General features: G+C 46.6%; 1 long non-coding RNA gene and 1 pseudogene across 1 annotated transcript; one reads left to right on the forward strand and one right to left on the reverse strand.

The window, feature by feature from the left end:
- Positions 1–1,531: 1,531 nt before the first annotated feature.
- On the reverse strand, positions 1,532–11,478 carry LOC146893858 (uncharacterized). The gene is made up of 3 exons (XR_015738578.1): positions 11,435–11,478; positions 3,798–3,999; positions 1,532–1,809 (listed from the first exon to the last, which is right to left on the reverse strand). It is a non-coding gene; the product is annotated as an uncharacterized LOC146893858 (long non-coding RNA).
- LOC125387485 (mitochondrial pyruvate carrier 1 pseudogene) lies at positions 5,356–5,801 on the forward strand (annotated as a pseudogene).
- Positions 11,479–11,787: the final 309 nt, after the last annotated feature.

An 11,787-nucleotide genomic window follows, 5' to 3' on the forward strand; every position in this document is an offset into this window, starting at 1 on the left:
GTCCAAGTGGAGACCTTGCCATTAACTGGTAAGCTTTCAGTCTACACCTGTGGATATGAAAGCATACATAACCCAGGTTTGGTGGTACCTGACTGTGACCCCAGCATTTGAGATGTGGAGGCAAGAGGATCAGGATTTCAACGCCATCCTTGGCTATGTGAGATCCTTTCAGAGAGAGAGAAGATGGAGGTGGGTTTGGTTGCACTCAGTCAAAGATTAGGTACAGAAGGATCTCAAGGGCAGAGGACTAGAAATCAGGGGAATGAGAATCATGGGAGACTAGGAGTGGCCAGGGGCCAGGAAGCAAACCATCTCCAGACAGTGCAAGCCATTTTTCTGCACGTTTTATTAGGAGTCACATGGTAAATGTTTTCACTTTCACGAGCCACATGCCCCTCGTTGCCATCACTTCAATCTACCACTATAGCACAAAGCATCCGCAGACAGTTGGGAGCAAACAGATGGGGCCGTGTTCCAACAAAGTCCGCGAGAACCTGTGCGGGCTGACTTGGCCTGCCGCTGGAATACGCCAAACCCTGGAAGAAAGAAACGTGGCCCCGGGAGTTGCGCAACACAGACAGAGAGCGGGAACGCTGCCGTTCCGGAAGCCGAGTTGGCAGAGGGATGCCAGGAAGAGTGATAAGTGGAACCGAATCCTGCTGACAGCTCTAGCCGATGAAAGAGAATCAGCCAGTGACAATGGGAACACAGACGACAGGACACCGGTGCCCTCGACTAGAGCATCTCGCCGCAACGATCAGGCAGGCTGATCAGGATAAGTGCCAAAGAGTGAGAATTCTTTGAAGAAGTCTGGTTCCTGGTGGGAGGGAGGCAGGAGAAGCTCTGAGAACAGCTATTCTTTTTGGCCAATGAACCAGGGACACGATTGTTATTTACACAGAATGGGACTGTTATCAAAGAAAAGAAGTGGCTGAGATTCTTGTAGTGGTGGCAGTCAAGCGTGGCCAGGTGCTTTCAAGGAGCACACATTATTTAGATTCTCCAGAACAGAAAGCCGGGCTCCGGCATTGAATTAGAAGCCACTGGGAGATGGCTTCAGTGTGCTGGCGCTATCTGAGGGCATTATTCAAGGGTGAGAAGCTGAGTGTTGACACGCTTGTGATCCCAACACTCAGGAAGATGAGACAGAAGGGTGCCAGTCTCAGAGGCTACTTAGTTTGGGTCTAGACTGGACTGTGTGAAACCCTGTTTCAAGGTGTGGGGGAGACTAGGCAGAGGTTCACACCTGTATTCCCAATGCCCAGAAGACAGGCAACAGGATTGGGGAGTAGTATAAAGTAGGAATTTCCAGGTCACCCAGGGCTACACTAAGAATCTTTGTCACAGGAAGAAAACAATAGTTTAAAAAAGAAAAGGGCTGTGAGGGAAGACAGAGGGAGAGAGGGAAGAAATGACTTGAGGCAGGGACATCATGGTCACCAAGTCCATGGAATTACTAATCAGAATTATTCTATCCTAAGCTCCAACAGTAGCCCACGCAGTCCCGCCATCTACGCAGCCAAGCAAACTTTTCATTAATTGCACTGAGTTATTAGCATGGGGGTCCATTCAGTGACGAAGCCTAAATTTATGCCCCACTTTGCTTCCCAGGGAGTCCAAACTATTTCATATCATTTACCTCATCGATCTCCTCAGTCTTCATGTGAGATTTAGAAGTATTATTTCTTTTTCATTTCGACATCACACCCGCAGAAGGTGGTAAATATTATATGCCCCAAGGTTTATGATGTGGGACCTAGGACGCTGTCAAGGAACTTTGGTTGGTGACTTTGACTTCTGAGAGGAGACCTAGAAGGCAGCAAGGAGTTGAAGAGGTTTGGTCTAGCAGACTGGTCCTTCTGTGTGCCTCTTACCAATGCCAAATGATGGGAATGAAAGGATCTCACCCTAGGAGTAGCATATTAGCCAGCTAGTCAGACTTCCAGTGTATGCCAGTGCCTGGCACCACAGGCAAAACTGGGATGTTCTCTCTCTCTCTCTCTCTCTCTCTCTCACACACACACACACACACGCACGCACGCACACACACACACACACACACACACACACACACACACACAATTTTTGTGTGCTTCTGAGGGTCAAACCCAGGGCCTGGAATATACTAAGCAAAGAACCTTTCACTGAGCTATACCCACAGCCCAGCTGCTGTAGATCTGTCTTGGCAAAGTGTCCCCATCTAACACAATGTGGAGGAGGGCCTGGACGGATGATACAACCCTGAAGATCCAGGAATGCTTACAAGCAATTTGCTATTTCTTTTTTTTTTCTTTTTCTTTTCAAGATTTACTTATGTGTACAGGTCTGCATGTATGCCCGCAGGCCAGAAGAGGATGCCAGATCTCATTACAGATGGTTGTGAGCCACCATGTGGTTCCTGGGAATTGAACTCAGGACCTCTGGGAGGACTTAGAGCACTAAGTCGGTGCTCTTAACCTCTGAGCCATCTCTCCAGCCCTGCAATTTGCTATTTCAATTTCATTCTTTCAATTATTTTAAAATAGAGTCTTCTCTATGCATCCCAGGCTGGTCTTGAACTCCTGACTTTGCTGTATTAGCCTCCCAGTGACAGAATCACTGTCACAGAGTGCACTACCACACCCAGCCTCTTCATGAAATTCTTTCCCATTGATACTGCAGCCAGCACCCTAAGCCAGCCCTCTTTCTTTGTGGGGAGGGGATGCAAGTGCCCGGTGTCCCAACACATTCAACACACTTAGCCAGGGTCAGGAGCCCCAAAAGAACAAGTGACACCATGGTGTGTGTGTGTGTGTGTGTGTGTGTGTGTGTGTGTACACTGCCCTTGCAACTCTGTCTGTTAAAAACTCTGCGAAGGCTAGGCATGGTGGTGCATGACCTCACTCCCAGCACACAGGAGGCAGAGACCTGAGGATCTCTGTGAGTTTGAGGCCAGCCTGGTCTACAATAGCAAGCTCTGGGACATTCAGGGCCACACAGAAAGACTGTCAGAAAAAAAAACTGCAGTGTTGGGAACCAGACCTAGCATATATTTGACAGAGCATCAGGGTGTTCTCAGAAGACATTCTCAGGGTATTTTCTCCCAGTTACATAAGATCAAGCCATGCAAGTAGAATCTGGGGCTATTTCACACACAGGGATCTTCAACCCCATTTTAGCATACGGAGTACAGGCTTCAGAGAAGGTCTTACCTAGAAGGTGCGATCCCCTTTCATGCATAAACCTTTGATTCTTCTTCTTGCCCTGCCTATTTCCAGGGTAATTCTCTGTCTTAAAATCCTGAAGGCCATGCACTCTTTAACCTCAGTCTAGAACTGATACTAAATCACACACACACACAGCTATAAAACCATAAAGCAATTAGCAATAATTCTACTATCAGACAATAATTGCCAAGGGAGTGGAAAAATGTGCCCAAGTCCCCATTTACATAATGAGATGGCTCCAAATCCTGCTGTTTTGTGAAAACTCAAACAACATGGTTTCTCAGAAAGACAACTAACTGGAGGTGACTTCATCCAGGTCATGGGGAAGTCGCCTCAAGTGGCTGAGATCCAGACTCCTTTAATGGGCACTACAGCTGCCCGATTCTCCCCAGGGCCAAAGCTTTCTGGGGAGTTGGAGGAGTGAGGGATTATAATTGGGTGGATAGGAATGGCTAAGTCTAGGAGACCAGGGGGATCTGAAGACTGTCATGAGTGAGGCTTGGGAGTTCTGTCTTTAGACCTCCAGTCAAGGCCCGTGCCAATAGAGAAGCCAACATATCTGCATTCTTGGAACCGGCTTTGGAAGTTTACCAGTTGGACAGCCAGGCCGTGAGTTCTTGCTTCATTTCTCGGCTCCACACAGCATTTCAGGTCAACAGGAGCAATAGCAGAAGGACCCTCTCCCATGTTGGTTCTAGGTCCTTCAGGGTACTTTTGCCACTGCTCCAGTGAAGCTGATGAACCAAGGAGGATGCTTCACTTCACATTCCCCAAGTAACTATTTGCGTTGAGCCTCAAGAGAAAAGAAAATAGATGTTGGGGAAGTTGATAAGGACTTAGGTAGGTCATGGCTCTATTTGACTTCCTACAGGGTCAGCTCTTCAGCTGGGAAAGCAAATAACATCTGTTTGTAACATTGTTCTTACATAAGCACTCCAGACTGCTCATCTTTGAGAAAGGGGGCTTGTGATAGGCTAAGGGGCTTCCGTTTACTATAACTCAATAATGTAAAGTTTAACTTGGAAGTCAAGATGGTGAGTGTAGACTGAGCACTACAACTTACTTGGAGGGGTGGGTGTTGGCTTGGAGTAACTACCTTAGAGATGCATTCTGGGTTGGAAAGGGTTTCCATAATCCCCAGCACATTCTGATATTCCTCTGCGAGACTGCATTTCAAGAGCAAATTAAAAGACACACACACACACACACACACACACACACACACGTTGGACGGTGATGGTGCACACCTTTAATCCCAGCACACGGGAGGCAGAGGCAGGCAGATCTCTGTGAATTTGAGGCCAGCTTGGTCTACAAGAGCTAGTTCCAGGACAGGCTCCAATGCTACAGAGAAACGCTGTCTTGGGGAAAAAACAAAAACAAAACAAAAAACCACATATAAATCTGGTCAACTCAAATAGTGTCCAATAGTTCATCTACTCTTGTATTGCTTTGTTTGATCCGTTTGGTTGGTTGGTTGGGTTTTTTTGTTGCTTATTTGTCAATATTAAGAATCAAACTCTGGCCGAGAGGTGGTGGTTCATGTTTTTAATCTCAGCACTTGGGAGGCAGAGGCAGACAGACCTCTGCATTCAAAGCCAGCCTAGTCTACAAAGAAAGTTCCAGGACAGCCAGGGCTATGCATAGAAACCTGTCTTGAAAAACCAAAAAGAAAACAGAAAGAAGGAATCAAACTCTGAGCCTCTTGCCTGGCAGAAAGATGCTTGTCCTGGCACTGACCTATATTCCAGCTTTTGGTCTCTATTACGCCCACATTTGACCACAAATGGAATGCATTTGTTTATAAACATCAAATCTGCCTTGAAAAGATTCATATTTGGAGCCGGTAATCTGGGTCTGTGAGCAAAGGCACTTGTCACCAAGCTTGACAACCTGAGTTTAATGCCAGGGACCCAGCATCACGAATGTGCCAGAAGAAAATCTAATCCTGCAGGTCGTCTTTGACCTCCACATGCACAACTTGGCACACACATGCTCGCCCGTGCATGTTCCCCAAGCCCCACTAACAGAGAAAGAAAAAGAAAAGGCAACTGCCGCAGCCAAAATATATGGGGGGAAATGTCATGTAGGCTTTGAAGTAAATTTTTTAGAACAATTGCTAAAAGGTAAAAGGTAAAAAAGGTGTGTGTGGGCTTCACCGCGGACTACAGGGCCATGGCGGGGACGCTGGTGCGCAGAGCGGCCGACTATGTCCGGAGCAAGGACTTCCGGGACTATCTCATGAGTGCGCACTTCTGGGGCCCAGTTGCCAACTGGGGTCTCCCCATTGCTGCTATCAATGACATGAAGAAATCTCTGGAGATCATCAGTGGGCAGATGACCTTCGCCCTCTGTTGCTATTCTTTGACACTCCTGAGATTTGCCTACAAGGTACAGTCTCGTAACTGGCTTCAATTTGCATGACATTTACAAACAAAGTAGCCCAGTTCATTCAGGGAGGACGGCTCACCAACTGACTATGAGATGAGGAAGAAGGCATCTGCGCAGCAGTACAGGGATCTGCTCTGGAATGGGACAGAGCCCCAGCCACGGCTGCCATGCCACAGACCACATAGGCATCAATGGTCTTGCTGAGGGAAAAACACCGAATGCTGTCTTAATTACCATGCCAACATTCTAGAAAAGCCAAGAGTCCCTAAACCAACTCTCTGCTGCCTTGCCAATGCTAAAATTTATTTTCCTTCACCGAGAGTAGTACAAAAACATATGCAACTAATTTAATAATTTCGTATGATGGTTTTATCTGTACTATGTGTCTATTATCTATTGCGATTTGTGTAATAAAAATCAAAGGAACAAAGTTTTATAACTCAAAAAAAAAAAAAAGGTGTGTGGGCAGAAAGCTTTCCAAGGGGTTGACTTTCAAGGCCACATGTCTCATCCTTATGCAGCAAACTACTAAGTGCCCCCAACCTGAAGAGGCGGCAGACAGGGTAGGGGCTGAAGTGATAGCACCGGGAGAGTGAACTTTTCACACCCTATTCAGGTACCTCAGGCTCCTGGTGCCGGGCCTGCTCAGCATCACCCCTCATATGCCTGGTGCCGGGACCCGCTCAGCATCACCCCTCATAAGCCTGGTACTAAGCCTACACCACCAGCAGCATCTAACACATCTGCAAACTATCTTCCTCAGACCCTTGGTTAAAAGTACCAGTCATACAATGAGATGCTCACCTCTCAGGAAATGTAGTTCTAATTTTGTATTTTGTTTTTCTTTCTTTGAAATATGCTTCCCACAAAGCCCAGGTTGGTCTTATGCTCTCCTTGTAGCCAAGGATGACCTTGAACTCCTGATGGCCCTGCCTCCACCTTCTATGTGGATTGCAGGAGTATGCTACCAGGCCTGGTTTGATGTAGTGGTGGGGACTGATCCCAGAGCCTCACACAGGATAAGCAAGCTCTCTGCCAACTAAGCTATGTCCCCAGGACCATAATGGGTTCAAACTGACCATGGTAAGAACCGAAAAAGTTAGACAACTTGCCCGCCAGTGCAGGACCTAGTGCTTCCCATCACCTAGGAAAGAATGTCCGATGATGCCTGGTGTGCTGGAGAATGCAAACCAACTCCAGAGGTTGAGCCCCAGAGGAAGGATGAAGTTTAAGTTAGCCCGTACATTGTAACGAGTCTTTCTCCCCGCCAGCCTGCTCCCTGCTCCCAAATAACTACACGCTGACTAATTAATTATGAAAGCGCAGCCCTAGCTTAGGCTTGTCCTACTAGCCTTTATTAAGTTAAATTAACCTGTTTTTATTGATCTACATTTTGCCATATGTCTTTTTACCGTTCTTTCTGTCTGTCCGACTCCCTCCATGTCTCATAGCATCTTCTCCGTGCCTCAGTTATCTCCTCCTGCTTCCTCTCTCTGCCCGGAAATCCCACCTATACCCCTTCCTAGCTATTGACCATTCAGGTTTCCATTAAACCAACCACAGCAATGTATCTTCACACCAAGTGCAAAGATCTCACAACAGGACACAGTGTCTCAGAACACCTCGGGTTGTGGATGTGGCTCAACGTTAGAACAAAAGCCTGGCACACATAAGGCTCTGTGCCAATCCCCTACGAAAAGCTAGCGAGTTCAAAAACGCTCACAAAATGAACTGAATTCAAGATACGGTCCCAAGAACGCTCTCTGATTTCTTTTGTGACAGGCTAGCCTCAAATGAATGATTCCCCCACCTCAACCTTCCAAGTGCGGAGAGCACAGGTCCAGGTGTGTGCCACTGTTATTCGACACTATTTCTGGAGAGGCACGAGGACATAGCTACTCACTACGGACTACTACACAGATAAGGAACTGGTGAGAGACCAAACTAACTCTACCACCTAAGTGCAGCTTGGTGAGCCAATCAGCTGGTTGGGATGCTTATCGGGATATGGATGAGCGTGGATCACTCCACCCCAGCAAGGGTGATGACTCACAAGTTCCTGCGTGACTTGCAGAAGGCTCACCAGGTTGACAGGTGGGAGAGTCTTCTCTTCCCACAGTCCTTACTAACATAACATCAGAGAGGGAGGAGCCTTATGGATCAGGTAAGTGGCAGGGACGTTGTAAGCCTTCTGAGTTGTTTAGTTCCCGAGTCTTAAGAATTCTCCCTTTAGAGCTTCTAAGGCTTAAGAAGCTTCGCTACACCGGGAAGTGGTGGCACACACCTTTAATCCCAGCACTCAGGAGGCAGAGGCAGGCAGATCTCTGTGAGTTCAAGGCCAGCCTGGTCTACAGAGCTAGTTTCAGGACAGGCTCCAAAAGCTACAGAGAAACCCTATCTCAAAAAACAGAAAAAGAAGAAGAGGAGGAGGAGGAGGAGGAGGAGGAGGAGGAGGAGGAGGAGGAGAAAAAGAAGAAACAGCTTCTCCATGGGATGGAATGTTTCAGCTCTGAGGAATCTGATATACAATAGCCTCTACTCCTTGCCCACTAAGAAATTATTATTTAACCCAGCACTCAAGAGACAGGGGCAGATGGATCTCTATGAGTTTGAGGTCAACCTGGTTTACATGGCGAGCTCCAGGACAGCCAGGGCTATGTAGAAAGAACCTGTCTAATAAAAAAAAAATAACTTTGTGTAATTATAACCAGCTTAATGTAATAGCAAGAGATTATCACATTCTAGATAGAAATATCTAAATATTAGATTAGATAAAACTGATTTTTATATTCATATAAAAGGAGCTAGTTTCCTGGAATGGGTAAGGCAACTTGTTCTAAACTCTACTAAAAATCAAGCTACTAGCCCAACTGTGGTGGTTCATATATTTAATCCCAGCACTCGGGAAGAGAGGCAGGTGGACCTCTGAGTTCAAGGCTAGCCTGGTCTGCATAGTGAGTTCCAGGACAGAGGAACCTGGTCTTGAAGAAAGAAAAAAAAATCACAAAAACAAAAAAAAAGAAAGAAAGAAAAGAAATGTATTATCATCATGAAATGGAGGGGCACAAATGTTAATTCATGTTGTGACGTCAGAGGACAAGGTTCAGGGTTGGCTTCTGCCTCCTGTCTTCTAGAGGCAGGGTCATCTGGCCTGTCTGTCTGTACCTATCATGTCTAGCCGTGGGTGTGCTAGGACCACAGATGTGCGCTACTCCATATGACCGGCCATATGAGGCTTGGACCGGCCTCAAACTCATGGCAATCCTCCTGCCTCAACTTTCAAGAACACTGAGTTTACAGGCCTGACCATACTTGGCTCCCAAAAGATACCTTCTAGCTAAAAGCAAGAAGTGTACTGTCCCTGCCGTCATTAGCTGTGCCACCACGGGCTCCACACTTTCACACAGCAGGCTCTGCTATTAAACCACACACACGGTTATTTTGCTAAATGCTTGGTTTATCTTTAAACTTAAACTGATACCAGTATTGATTTACCTGAAGCTGGGCCTGCTTTCAGAGTGCCCTGCTCCGTGGATAATCATTAAAACTCAGGCCTGGCCAAGTTAGAGAGATGAGGCTGGGAAAGCAAATGCGGAAGAAATTGGGAGGAGACTTCAGAAAGAGCTGAACGATCGAAAGCAAAGACTCCCTTCATCCTGGGAGAGGCAGAAGGATCTGCTGCAAGACGAGGTACATAGGGACTTTTGAGGATAAGAAGCGATGCACTCTGGTCCTCTGACAGCAGGAGGGGAAGCATCCAGACTTCTGTGACATTGATTAGAAGAGAAGGAACACCATAGTACCAAAGTTCATGTGTTTTTTCTAATTTATTTTTTTTAAAAAAAAATATGGTTGCTTTTTTTTTTAAAGTTTAGTTACATATTTTTATTTATTTGTGAGACAGGCATCCATGCAGCACTGTGCATGTGTGGAGGTCAGGGGCAACTTTTGGGTGTCAGATCTCTCTACCATGTGGGTTCTAAGGATCAAATGAAAGTTTGATGGCAAGTACTTTATCGCAGAGAAATATCACCAGTCTTATTTGTGTGTGTGCGTGTGCGTGTGTATGTGCGTGTGTGCGTGTGTTAAACTTTCTGCAGTTGATTCTCTCCTCACTGTAGATTCCAGGAACGGGACTGAGGTCACCAGGTTTATGCGGACCTTTGACCTGCTAAGCCATCTCACCAACCCAAAGTCCACACATTTTTGACCAGGACATTATTTCTCAGGCTTTTTCCTGATTTCAAATGAGATTTTTCTGCCTCCCTTTCAACTCAGAACTCAAACTCTCTTGAAGCCAGGAGTCTTTCCGATTAGCCCAGGGAGGTGCTGACCTCTGCCGATTTCCCAACTCCCAGGAAGTCTTAGCCTTTCCACCAGGGACTCTGAGGAGCGGTAGATCAAGATAAGGAAGAGCTTTACAGCTAGGTAAACCTTCTGGAATTTTCTGATAAGACTGGGGTGTGCAAATGAGGAAACTAGGAATCAAAGGGATCTGGTGACCGGCCCAGCATCTCAGACCTTGGAAGATAGGGCTTCTGATAGTCCGGCCAGGGAGCCAGGTTCTTCCCTTACCACAGGAGTTCTAGGTGCTTCCTGTGTGCAATGCATAGTTTATACACACACACACACACACACACACCCCTCATTCTTCCTTTTGACAGGGACTCATGCGGCCTCAGACTCCCTATATAATGGAGGACAGCTTTGAGTTTTCTTAGCCTCTTGAAAGACCAGAGTGCACTGGTGCTTCCGCCAAAGGCAGGGATGCCTTCCAAGTGCTGGGTGAACCCCATGATGGCCTTAGAATGTGCCATGTCAGGAGTCAAACCCAGGGGTTCCTGCCTTCTAGGCAAGCACTCTCTCCACTGAGCTATTTCCCCAGCCCCTCCGTGTATGTCTGTCCTCCTTTCTTTCCTTTCTGCCATTGGTGTTAGAATTCAGGCATTATATGCTCACACCTGTCACTTGGCAGAATGAACTCAGGCAGTATCCTAGCCAGCCCAGGGTCCTATGGCTGTTACATCACTATGTAGTCTGTATGCAGATATAAAGGTCCCTTTAAGAGACAAGCTCTGCCCATTCCCGACCCCCCACCAAGGGGCAGGCTGGACTATTCCTGTCTATTCCACTCTCCCTCTCTCCCTCTCCCTCTCTCTTTCTCTCTCGTCTCTCTCTCTCTCTGTCTCTCTTCCTTTTCTTCCCCTCTCTCCCTTCCCACCCCTCCTCCCCTCCCCCAAACTTCCCACTTCTATCTGCCTGGCAATGTTTGTGCCTCACCCTTCAGGGTCCCACCCACGCTACACCAGGGCCTTGCTCTATAGCCCTGATGGGCCTGTAACTTGAGGCCATCCTCCTCTTCAGCCTCCCCAGGGCTGGAATTACAGACGTGAGCCATCACATCCAACTGTTCACTTTCCATTGACCTTGTCACCACTCCACGTGGCTCAAGTCACGAGATGAGGAGGTTTCAGCTTTATTTTTTAATTATTTCTTTTAATTGTTGAGCTCATACCATAATTAAATCATTTCCTCTTCCTATTCTCTCCAAACCCTCCCAGGTACTGCTCCTTGACTTCATTCAAATCCATGGCCTCCATTTCATAACATTAATGGCGTTGGGCGCCATCTGTAGTAAGGGGCTGTGGGCAGGCCTGCTTTTCGCCTCACCCAGCTCCCGCACGGCTAGCTTAGTCCCAGAAATAACAACATACAAATTGTATTCATTTAAGCACTGCCTGGCCCATTATCTCTAGAGAGTTAGTTACTGACTAACTCTCATATCTTGATATTAACCCATTTCTAATAATCTGTAGCACCACGAGGTGGTGGCTTACCGGAAAAGATTCAGCATGTCTGACCTGGTGGCTGGCTCCATGGCTTCTGGCTCATTGCCCTCTTCCCAGCATTCTATTTTGTTTACTCTGCCTACCTAATTTTCTGTCCTATCAAAGGGCTAAGGCAGTCTCTTTATTGACCAATGAAAATAACACAATAGACAGATAACCCTCCTCCATCATTTTCCCTTTTTCTGTTTAAACAAAAAAGAAAGGCTTTCATTTTAACATAGTAAAATTACATATAACAAAACAGTTATCAAGCAAGAATTACAGTCATAATATTTATAACTATATCTTTATTATAATAATGGAAAACTATAACTATGACTATCCATTCTTCTACTCCATCA

The sequence above is a fragment of the Myodes glareolus genome, chromosome 8, assembly GCF_982192425.1.
Source record: "Myodes glareolus chromosome 8, mMyoGla1.1, whole genome shotgun sequence".
In the NCBI taxonomy this organism is placed as follows: Eukaryota; Metazoa; Chordata; class Mammalia; order Rodentia; family Cricetidae; genus Myodes; species Myodes glareolus.